General features: G+C 37.5%; 3 long non-coding RNA genes across 3 annotated transcripts; all 3 read right to left on the bottom strand.

Annotated features, from left to right (window-relative positions):
- Positions 1-1,017: 1,017 nt before the first annotated feature.
- Positions 1,018-3,204, bottom strand: LOC119724249. Its single transcript, XR_005270630.1, has 2 exons — positions 2,916-3,204; positions 1,018-2,531 (listed from the first exon to the last, which is right to left on the bottom strand). It is a non-coding gene; the product is annotated as an uncharacterized LOC119724249 (long non-coding RNA).
- A 251-nt stretch (positions 3,205-3,455) lies between these two features.
- Positions 3,456-6,559, bottom strand: LOC119724248. The gene is made up of 4 exons (XR_005270629.1): positions 6,227-6,559; positions 5,606-5,644; positions 4,841-5,043; positions 3,456-4,540 (listed from the first exon to the last, which is right to left on the bottom strand). It is a non-coding gene; the product is annotated as an uncharacterized LOC119724248 (long non-coding RNA).
- A 3,328-nt stretch (positions 6,560-9,887) lies between these two features.
- On the bottom strand, positions 9,888-10,229 carry LOC119724247. The gene is made up of 2 exons (XR_005270628.1): positions 10,165-10,229; positions 9,888-10,000 (listed from the first exon to the last, which is right to left on the bottom strand). It is a non-coding gene; the product is annotated as an uncharacterized LOC119724247 (long non-coding RNA).
- Between the last annotated feature and the right edge of the window lie 1,269 nt (positions 10,230-11,498).

Raw genomic sequence — 11,498 nt, 5'->3', positions numbered from 1 at the left:
CCCCACCGTGTATTGCAGGATCAGCAATACAACAATCACCACTACGATGATGAGTGCTGTACTGGTTGCGATCCAGCAAAATGTTCTGGAGAAGCCACAGCACTTTGAATCCTGAATACAAAAATAATGATGATAAAAAAAACGTTTATTGGAATATTGTCGGTTAATGCCGTGTCGATTCGAGAGAGGGACTGAACACGTCATTCTATTTACAAATTACTACAGACTTGGACGGTTTTTTCCTCGTCGATTTCAAATCTGCGTGCCACATGAGTGACATGACAACTCAAGAAGTGTATATTTGTTTAATTTAGAAGCAGATGACTTTGAACTTTGAACAGTTTGTGTCCTACAAAATGAAAAAAAAACACCAAATTAACGACTTTTGGCTACGACTAACAGTAAGTTAACTATTTCATGCAAAGATAGCTTGATTGGGTTTTTTTGTGTATAGATCCCAGGTAAACTGATATCTGAGGGTTAATACAAATAAATAAGTTGATTCAGAGCAAATTACTTCAAGATAAAGACAATGTACTTACTCGACGATAGCGAGTAGGATCATTCACTGAGGGATTCGGCTGGGGAAAGTGGTTGCCCCGTCCGCGTTCAGGGTCGTTCAAATCCATCGTTCCGTCTCAGAAAAATGCCTCCTTTTGCCTTCTTCTAGTCTCTCCTAACTCAGCCTTGAGTCAGAAAATATCGCCTCGGCCACAAAATGTGACACAAAAATGCTCAGACTCGCAACATGTGCTTGGGAAAGACTAGGATTACCCTCTTTTGAGTTAGTAAAAGAAAGCAGGCATGTATAGAATTTGTTCTGTCATACAAAAGCCCGGGACATTTTCAGGCATTACGTGGAATAGAATAATTATCAGCCAATGAGAGCATTCGTAGCGCACAACATGTATGCAAAAAGAGCGCGCGCGCGCCTCCTGTAACAGTGAAAGGGGAATTCCGAATGACGACATAGATTTAGATAGGACAATGAAAGATAAAAAGCCTGAGAGACTCATCCAAGTTTGTCATTTCTAATGAGAATTTATTTGAATATTAATGCATTGTTACGGAATCAGTACAGTATTAACCACAAGCAAATAACGTTTTAAGTTTCTGCATACATGTTTTATAATTTCTTTATCATGGACTTTTGGTATGGGCGTTGTCAGTGTTTTGCTTTAATTGTACATGTACATTGATACGAATTCTTGCTTACTTTGTATTTATTTCATTGGCTTATTTCATAATCTGTTTCCTTCTTTCATTGTTAGTATACCAATAAAGATGTATTAAACTAAAAAATTAAACAATAACAAAAGCGCGTCATAATTTGGACAATGCGTTAAACTGTCTTTAACTACAAATATCAACATGCGCGCCTACCATGCATGTCAGGAAATCAATAATACGCACACACTTCTATAGTTTAACCACTCCCACAGTAAAAAGGCTTAAAATCAATCTTCTAAACTTTAAACTCTCTTTTGCAGACCGTGAATAAGTGTAAACATACTCTAAGTACAAAGTTCAGTAACCAATATGCAGTGATGTCACAGTATGAATATTCATAATGACTATCAATGAGCATACTCGACGAAAGTTTACCAAAAAATCACGAAATCTTTTCTTACAAAATCTCTTCAAATAAAAAAACATTTCATCAAAACAAGCGGTAGTAATTCATAACACTTTATAATATAATAAACTGCTTTTTTTTAAAGGTCTCGGTCTTCTAGAAATGATTTGAGAAACTTTCATTAAATCTCCAAGGTGCTTAATAGCGGCCATGTTGAATTCTCCAGCATAATAAATAATTAACACAATTCATTATAACAGTCAGACAGTACGACTATATAGACTGTGTACAAACTACATGCAGCCACACGTACATGTACAATACATGTATAGTCAACATTGTATGTAACTCGAACTTCGAGTGGTCGATTATCAACACATTTTAACATGAAACGGAATCTATACTGTAAGAGATTGAATCGCTTTGGCTCCAGCCAACAAGGTAAACTTCAAAAGAAGTACAATAACACTAAAATTAAGACAGTGTGTTGAATTCTACTAGTACTAGGTTAGGGACATTTTCGTCACACAACCATTTTAGTTGGTCAGTGTCATGGCCATTGCATCCTTTGTTTTCCCACAAACCAACACATTATTAATACTGTTCGACCCTTCCCATGGAAAGTTCGTAGCATAATTCGCGTCTCATCAACGAGAAATGTTCTATTCTTTGTGGAGGGACGAGTCGCAATCGCGTGGGTCTGGCCGGCACATTCTCTGAAGCGTACGACTATACGAGAGCCGGCCGGGGTTGACGCGTCTGCTTCGGGCCTACAACTCCCCATGAATCCTCCAGTGACTGGGGCTGCTTTCGCGGTAGGGTTATAGGCGTAGTAAATCTAGAAGAGCTGCAGTCCGAATTTCAGGAACAGCACCACACCAGCCACTGCTGCGCCGATGAATAGTGTAAATATGACACAGCAACATTTGTTGGAGCAGCCGCAGCACTCGGAATCCTGAAAACAAAAATACAAAATGAAATGTGTAAATTTATATTCGAATGCTATTCGATAGGCAAACTTCACGTCATTCTTTTCAACATTACCGTAGACTAGGACGGTTTTTCTTCGCCAATTTCAAGTCCGCGTGCCGCACGACAATTTCAGAAGTGTATATTTGTTTGATTGCGAAGCAGATGACATTGAACAACCCAAAGCTATTTTAACCAACCGGAATAACCTTCAAATATCTTTGAATGATGAATAGCACTAACATATTTCAGGCTATGACAGCTATAGTGTTTCTGTGTTGTTAAGCTCCGCGCAGTTTAAACTGATATCTGAGGGTTACAAATAAGCAATTTGATTTGGAGAAAATTTATTGATAAACGAAAAACTTACTCGATATCGAGAAGGATCGTTCCCTGATGAATGCGACCAGGGAGAGTGGTTGCCCCGTCCGCGTTCAGGATCGTTCCAGCCCATCGTTTCGTCTCAGAATTATGCCTCCTGTCGCCTTCTTCAAGTCTCCACTGACTCAGTCTTGAACCGAAAAATAACGCCTCGGCCACAAACTGGTACGCAAAATATTCTCAGCCTCGAAAAATGTGTTTTAGTTAAGCCTCGGATCGTCTTCTTTAGGGATGGGAAGAGACAGCGGTCATTTATATAGTTTTTTTTAACTCGCGTCCGACAGCTCGGGACATTTTCTGTCATGACGTGTCTTAGAACAATTGTCAGCCAATGAGAGCACTCCTAGCGCGCGACTCTATGCAAATCGAGCGCGCCCACCCGGGGAATCCCAAATGACGGCATACTTTTAAATGAAATTATGGCATGCCTCCGACACTCATCCAAGCTTGTTATTTGCAATAGGGATTTATTTCCAGAATATCTTTGTAATGTTACGAAATCAGTGTCAACCACAAAGAAACAAATGTGTGAAGTTTCCAAATATCATAATTTGTTTATCATGGACATTTATTTTGGTATGATTTGCTTCAATTGTGCACTTTGACGAATTCTTGCTTAAGTTTGGGGTTTTGTTTTAAGAGTCAAATATGGGTCAATATTACTAAAAGTACCTCTTGTGGGCAGTTTTCTTGTGACATTGTTAATATACCAATAAAATAGCCCTTCATTAATCTAAAAAAAAATCGAGATAATTTGGACAAACAAGTCTCAACAGACCTAACAGAAGTTCATCGTGTTTCAGTCCGGCTGATCACCAGAAATATTTTTAACAACTTTTTTTAACAGAAATGTTTAAAACACATTCTAAAAATACTTATTTAAATCTACATGTCTACTTCTCCGCATAAATCAAAAGAATATGCAAAACAGATAGTAAACGCTCACTTAAAATCGTGTTTGATTTACTAGGGCCTTTCCAAAAATGGTAAAAGAAATTTGGTTAAGCAGTAAAGAGGAAAGAGGAAATACAAAAGAAAAGTAAATATCCATTTCATGTGAGTTTTGTAGTCTGTCCCTTTGTCGAAGGTACTTTATGTTGTGTTAAGTGTGGCATGGACAAAAGCTCTTATCGTAGCCTGCATGGGGAATGATTGCCCACGTAAAGGTCAAAGTGGAGTTTAGGTGTGTTTTTTTTTCATCATTTGACATTCATTCATATGGATTGTGTTGTCAACTGTCTATAGAGTTATCACTGTAAGTAAGTTTTGTTTAATGGAAAACATTATATAACCTGTAGTGCAACTGTATTAGTGAAAATGTATACATTTATAACAACATTGACAGACCAGTCTGCACTGACGCCAGATAGCATTGGAAATTCTTGACTCAGAAAAAAAAACAAGTTTTCATAAACACACAGAAAACGACATTACATCTGTAAAAACTAAACTTTATTAATGTGGACATAGAAAAAGATTTGTCGAGGGCATTCTGTGGTAGTTCTGCACTAGTTACTGTTTTTGTGTGTCCGTTATGCACCGTCATCCTCCAAACAATCCCGATGATGCTGACGAGATTGACGATTTCACGGGGATAATCCCATCAGTCGTTACCTGCATGCGTTCGAAGTGTAAAAAAAAAAAAGATTTTAATTTTAATAAAGGGCATCTATTTCTGATCTTGAAAAAGGACAGGTGTCCTTTTTTCCCAGTTGTCTGTTTACTTAATGTAAGTTAAGTATTTCAGTATTTTTCGTAGTTTTGTATTGATTCACCGAGTGTGGATTTACACCCAAGTTATTGTATTCTTGTGTTCACGTTGATGCGCTTCTTTCCTTCTCCCATGTATAGTGCCGTTTTCTTGAAACAAATTTACAAGTTCAATGAGAATGCACAAACGATGTGCCAACTTACCGGGGCCATGCCGTACCAGGTCCATGCTTAATTATGTGTGTACGCAACCCTGCCGCAGTTTTAAATGCTGATTTAGCTCTACAATCATCATGTATGCCCTTCCTTTAACGGGGATGTCCTTTTTTAAGGTGTCCACGCAGTTTCGCCGACGTGTAAAAAGTGTCATAACATAAAGGACAGTCATACACCTGAACATCAACACACTACCATGAATAAAAGAAGGAGAAAAATAATAATAAACCAAACAAAAGCGCAAAAGCAGTCACAATCATGCAAGGGTTTTCACATTTTCAATAATTTCCAACTTACTCCCATACTTATATCAAAAGAACGTAGTGTGAATTTCAGATCGAGAGTAAAGCTTCTACCTACAAAAGTAAGACTGCACTTACAAAGTGTTATACAAATCGTGCAGTTATCATGTTTATTGATTCGTTCTCGCTTCATTTTAAACCTGAATGATATGGGTAATTGTATCCAGGTTTACGTCAATCTGTATGTCCGTTTGTATTTTGATAGCGTTTGATTCCATGTAACTTACCTATAATGTGTTTTTTTTTAGTATTCGTTTTATTTAGTATACATATTCAGTACCATTCTCACACACGCACCATTGTGCATAAGATGCAGCTATAATATACAACCATGAGCACTAGAACAAAGAGAGTAACTAGATATAAAAACAAACGGATAGTAAGTTCACCGTCGTTTAAAAGCTGCCCTATTGCTAATTCATTAAAATGTACAAGTGTAGCGAGCACTTACTGAACCGGATCCTGGGGGCGACGATTGCGACGCCTTCGACTTTAAAAACAATCACAGAAAGTTATGGTTACATTTCTTTCAGTTTGAGGTCACCACAAACTCACATCGATTCTGACAAAAAAAAAGCACTTAATGCACCGAGTTATTGTCACACAATGAGCGGAATCTCACCGGGAAGGGACGAAAAGTTAATATAACGACGAGAATAACTTGGTGTGAAATCATTTACTGTTTCCTAAGGCCTACATAGTACATACTCGTTTCGGATAATTTCGAAACCCAAATGTCGCCCTACAAAAATGGCATCTTTTGAATGCTCCGCATTGTTACACCAAGTAATTTAGTCACAAGAAACCCCAGTTCAAATAATATCGGTTGCGTATATGTCTGTCTCGTTTAAATCATTAAAAAAAATCGGAATAGTTACCTCAAATCATTTTTTTATCTAGATCATGCACTTAGTAGTTTTCACGAGTATTACCAAAATATTACCGCAATGAAACGAAAAATTACCATTAAAAGGAGAATGGCTTGGTAAGAAAGCACAAGGATGGTAAAGCTCACCAATTTTTAAAGGTGCACTATATCAAATTCTAATACAAGTGCGGAAAAAAAACTTACTCCACCGAGTGCTTGTTTCGGCTTTGGCTGTGGCTTCGGCTTTGGCGGTTGCTTCGACTTTAAAAACAATCACAGAAACTTATGGTTACATTTGTATCTGTTTAAGGCCTACAATAGGATATATTTATACACATCGGGTCTCAAGAAAACACCAATTACATTATTGAGCTCTCTTTAAATAATAAGCCGAATGTAGTCGGGAAGGGACGAAAAGTTAACAGAATTGCGAGAAAAACTTGGTGCGAAAGAATGTTTGCATTCAGTTTACTGTCTTTTAAGGCCTGTATAATACTTACTTTTATCGGATCATTGATATCCGGCTGCGGCGAGGGCGTTGGGCAGGGCGGCTTAGGGCCCTGAGGCTCATTTGTGTTCCCCATCTTGAAATTCACTACGTGTATTTGCCTGGCTTGAGTGAATGAATCAACTCGACGTTGGTATATATTCCCTACTTCATGTCAAGGTAGGCTCAGCCAATCCAGGCTAGCGATTGACCCACGTGACATTACCTCCACCGAGGCTAAAGTGTGATTATAGTCATCAGTAATTGAGTGAATGTATCGACGACATTAATAATTAACAGAGGGGGAGGGGTGTTATTTCTATTCATCCATCGCACGGACCAATTGTAAGCTTGACACATTTGTAAGTAAGCAATGTGTTTCAGTTGTCGATAATAATAATAAGCCAAGCAAAAGCGCAAAAGCAGTCACAATCATGCAAAGGTTTTCACATTTTCAATCATTTCCAACTTTCTCCCATAGTTATATCAAAAGAACGTAGTGTGAATTTCAGATCGAGAGAAAAGCTTCTACCTACAAAAGTAAGACTGCACTTACAAAGTGTTATACAAATCGTGCAGTTATCATGTTTATTGATCCGTTCTCGCTTCATTTTAAACCTGAATGATATGGATCATTGTATCCAGGTTTACGTCAATCTGTATGTCCGTTTGTATTTTGATAGCGTTTGATTCCATGTAACTTACCTATAATGTAAAACAAAATTTAGTATTTGTTTTATTTAGTATACATATTCAGTACCATTCTCACACATGCACCATTGTGCATAAGATGCAGCTATAATATACAACCATGAGCACTAGAAAAAGGAGAGTAACTTGATATGAAAGCAAACGGGTAGTAAGTTCACCGTCTTTTAAAAGCTGCCCTGTTGCAAATTCATTAAAATGTACAAGTGTAGCAAAAACTTACTTCATCGGATGCTAGGGGCGACGATTGCGATGGCTTCCGCTTTAAATACAATCACAGAAACTTATGGTTACATTTGTATCAGTTTTAGGTCACCACAAACACACATCGATTCTGACAAAAAAAACACTTAATGCACCGAGTTATTGTCACACAATGAGCGGAATCTCCCCGGGAAGGGACGAAAAGTTAATATAACGACGACAATAACTTGGTGTGAAATCATTTACTGTTTTCTAAGGCCTACATAGTACATACTCGTTTCGGATAATTTCGAAACCCAAATGTCGCCCTACAAAAATGGCATCTTTTGAATGCTCCGCATTGTTACACCAAGTAATTTAGTCACAAGAAACCCCAGTTCAAATAATATCGGTTGCTTATATGTCGGTCTCGTTTAAATCATTAAAAAATGGAATAGTTACCTCAAATCATTTTTTTTTATCTAGATCATGCACTTAGTCGTTTTCACACACGCACCATTGTGCATAAGATGCAGCTATAATATACAACCATGAGCACTAGAACAAAGAGAGTAACTAGATATTAAAACAAACGGATAGTAAGTTCACCGTCGTTTAAAAGCTGCCCTATTGCTAATTCATTAAAATGTACAAGTGTAGCGAGCACTTACTGAACCGGATCCTGGGGGCGACGATTGCGACGCCTTCGACTTTAAAAACAATCACAGAAACTTATGGTTACATTTGTATCAGTTTTAGGTCACCACAAACACACATCGATTCTGAAAAAAGCACTTAATGCACCGAGTTATTGTCACACAAAGAGCGGAATCTCACCGGGAAGGGACGAAAAGTTAATATAACGACGACAATAACTTGGTGTGAAATCATTTACTGTTTTCTAAGGTCTACATAGTACTTACTCGTTTCGAATCAGTTCTATCCGACAGTGGCGCGGCTCTTTTCTTATTTTGCTTGGGCATTTTGAAATACGCGTTGCCTGTTTGCCTGCTTACCCGTGAATAAATCAACAGGGCGTAGGCATACCCTACTCTCTTCAAGCTCAATGTGACCCCAGCCAATTCGAGGCTGGTGATTGGCCCATGGTGAAATATGACCTCCATAGAGGTTCAACTTTTATTATAGTTAAATAATAAAGGGGTAGGGGTATTATAGCAGGGACCTATTGTATGCCAAATACATTTGTAAGCAAGGAATGCATTAAATTGACGATGTTGGGGTCATTGGGTTTTGCCTGTAAACCCAAAAATAAAGAGACACACTTTCATTTTTGAAACCATTTGTCAAATTGGAAGATTTTAGATTTGAAACGAAAATTCGTCGAAGAACCATTTTTGCATTGGAATCACATCATCAAATATGAGTGAGAAGGGACACACTCTTATGAGATCATGAGTTTTCTGACTTTGTCGTGGCGAGGATTTCTCAATAATGTTAGAGATATTTTCAAATGGTTGGGCTTTTCGATTTTTTTGTTTTTTGTAATTGCACGATAAAAACATATAATGCTACGCGGCAAACCAGGTGTCAGTGCAAACATATATATATAACCCACGGTAGATTTACACTAGGAGTCGATTTATTTAAATCGAGACAATTCAATGGAATGCTACTCTATATTTTACTTGCATGTAAACAACACATATTGCGGAAATACTTAATTTAGCCAAAGTAAAAATGTATGGAAATGTTTTGAGTGATTTTTCCCCAAAACTTTAAACCATTACACAGTTTCCATGAAAACATATCACAAATAAAAGAAAACAACAGCACCGCTAAACAATGCCAAAAAACACCATTTAATTTTAAATTGAAGGTTGTTTTCAACAAAAAAATATAGCGGGATAGGAATGTATAGCTGCTTCTTACTCATTACAATTCAGTTTGGCTTTTAAGTTGTTCATTAGATTTTCGAGAATATAGTACCGAATCAATTTGATCACATTGAATTAAGTTGGTGGAATTATAATGCATTTGTAATGACTTGGGTGTTCGTTATCCTTGCACTGTCGTCCAATGGATACGTTCCTTAGCTAGTGAGACTTTCAGCAATATAGCAGTACCACAACAGATCAAAACACCATTAATGCACTCAACTAAAGCAAAAAAAATAATATCGTAATTTAAGCATCTAAACAAAATCTTTTGTTGAGACCAGTTTGTCTAATTTGTAATATTTATATTGTAAGCTTGTAAGCCTTCGGACTGTGACGTGAAGGTAAAATGAACCATTTTGATAGATACATTTAAATACAATAATATAACTATGACGCAAATAGATCATGTTTGAGACCGGCTGATTGCCATAATTAATTTGTCAACAAATTTCTTAATAGAAATGTTACAACCTACATTCTAATAATACTTATTTGAGTCTCTATCGTCTGCTTGTCTACATAATCAAACTTATTAATAAGTACATGCATAAGTATTTCTGGGGTAAAGGGAATGTGAGGGTCCATTTAGTAGCCATTCCTTTGTTCGGATGGTTGTATGTCCGTCGCACCATCAGCCTGCAAACATATCCCAATGATGCTTAGGCGATTCTCGGCAAATGGACACGGCAACCATAACTTGTTCTGAAAGAAAACGAGTGCACATACAGGTGGTTTTAATCAACTAATTTTTGCCTCCATGTTACAATGTCATAGCTGCGCTCAGTGCCTTTGAATTAAGAGTTCACGCAGCATTTCCGCGTTTTGAAACGCTGTGAATGTACGACGTGCATCACATGGGCACTTACTCTTATCGGGGTGTGTACGCAGTCCATCCGGTTGAACACGGTGACCCGCCAACATCGAAGTAATCCTAAGGTTGAACGTCATAACACATAGAAAAAAAGTAATAAATAAACAAACAAAATTCGCAAAGTAAGACAGTACTTTATCAAGTTTAACAAGTCGTGTACTATTGTTGATGTTTAAGGCTTAATTTAAACTTTTCCTGTAAGTGACGCGTATTACTGAATCCACCATTACATCAGTCTGTATGTAGATATGTGCCTTGATTGCGTTTAATTCTATGTAACTTGCCACTGGTGATTTTGTAAAGGATACGTTTGTTTAAATTATTGTACATGCTCGGTAACAACTCTCACGAATTATCGTGCATAAGATGGATCTACCACAACTTGTGATTGCAGTACATTCGATTCAGCCCGTCCCGAATTTCCAAAATGTCGCCCTACAAAAATGACATCATTACACCAAGTAATATAGTCACAAGAAACCCCAGTTCAAATAATATCGGTTGCGTATATGTCGGTCTCGTTTAAGTCATTAAAAAAAAATCGGAATAGTTACCTCAAATCATTTTTTTATCTAGATCATGCACTTAGTCGTTTTCACGAGTATTACCAAAATATTACCGCAATGAAACGAAAAATTACCATAAAAAGGGAGAATAGCTTGGTATGAAAGCACAAGGATGGTAAAACTCACCAATTTTTAAAGGTGCACTATATCAAATTCATAAATACATAATACAAGTGCGGGAAAAAAAAACTTACTCCACTGAGTGCTTGTTTCGGCTTTGGAAGTGGCTTCGACTTTAAAAACAATCACAGAAACTTATGGTTACATTTGTATCTGTTTAAGGCCTACAGTAGGATATATTTATACACATCGGGTCTGAAGAAAACACCAATTACATTATTGAGCTCTCTTTAAATAATAAGCCGAATGTAGTCGGGAAGGGACGAAAAGTTAACAGAATTGCGAGAAAAACTTGGTGCGAAAGAATGTTTGCATTCAGTTTACTGTCTTTTAAGGCCTGTATAATACTTACTTTTATCGGATCATTTATATCCGGCTGCGGCGAGGGCGTTGGGCAGGGCGGCTTAGGGACCTGAGGCTCATTTGTGTTCCCCATCTTGAAATTCACTACGTGTATTTGCCTGGCTTGAGTGAATTAATCAACTCGACGTAGGTATATATTCCCTACTTCATGTTCAAGGTAGGCTCAGCCAATCCAGGCTAGCGATTAACCCACGTGACATTACCTCCACCGAGGCTAAAGTTTGATTATAGTCATCAGTACTTGAGTGAATGTATCGACGACATTAATAATTAACGGAGG

The sequence above is a fragment of the Patiria miniata genome, unplaced genomic scaffold, assembly GCF_015706575.1.
Source record: "Patiria miniata isolate m_02_andy unplaced genomic scaffold, ASM1570657v1 HiC_scaffold_18, whole genome shotgun sequence".
Taxonomy (NCBI): Eukaryota; Metazoa; Echinodermata; class Asteroidea; order Valvatida; family Asterinidae; genus Patiria; species Patiria miniata.
This window is presented reverse-complemented; position numbering and strand designations above follow the sequence as displayed.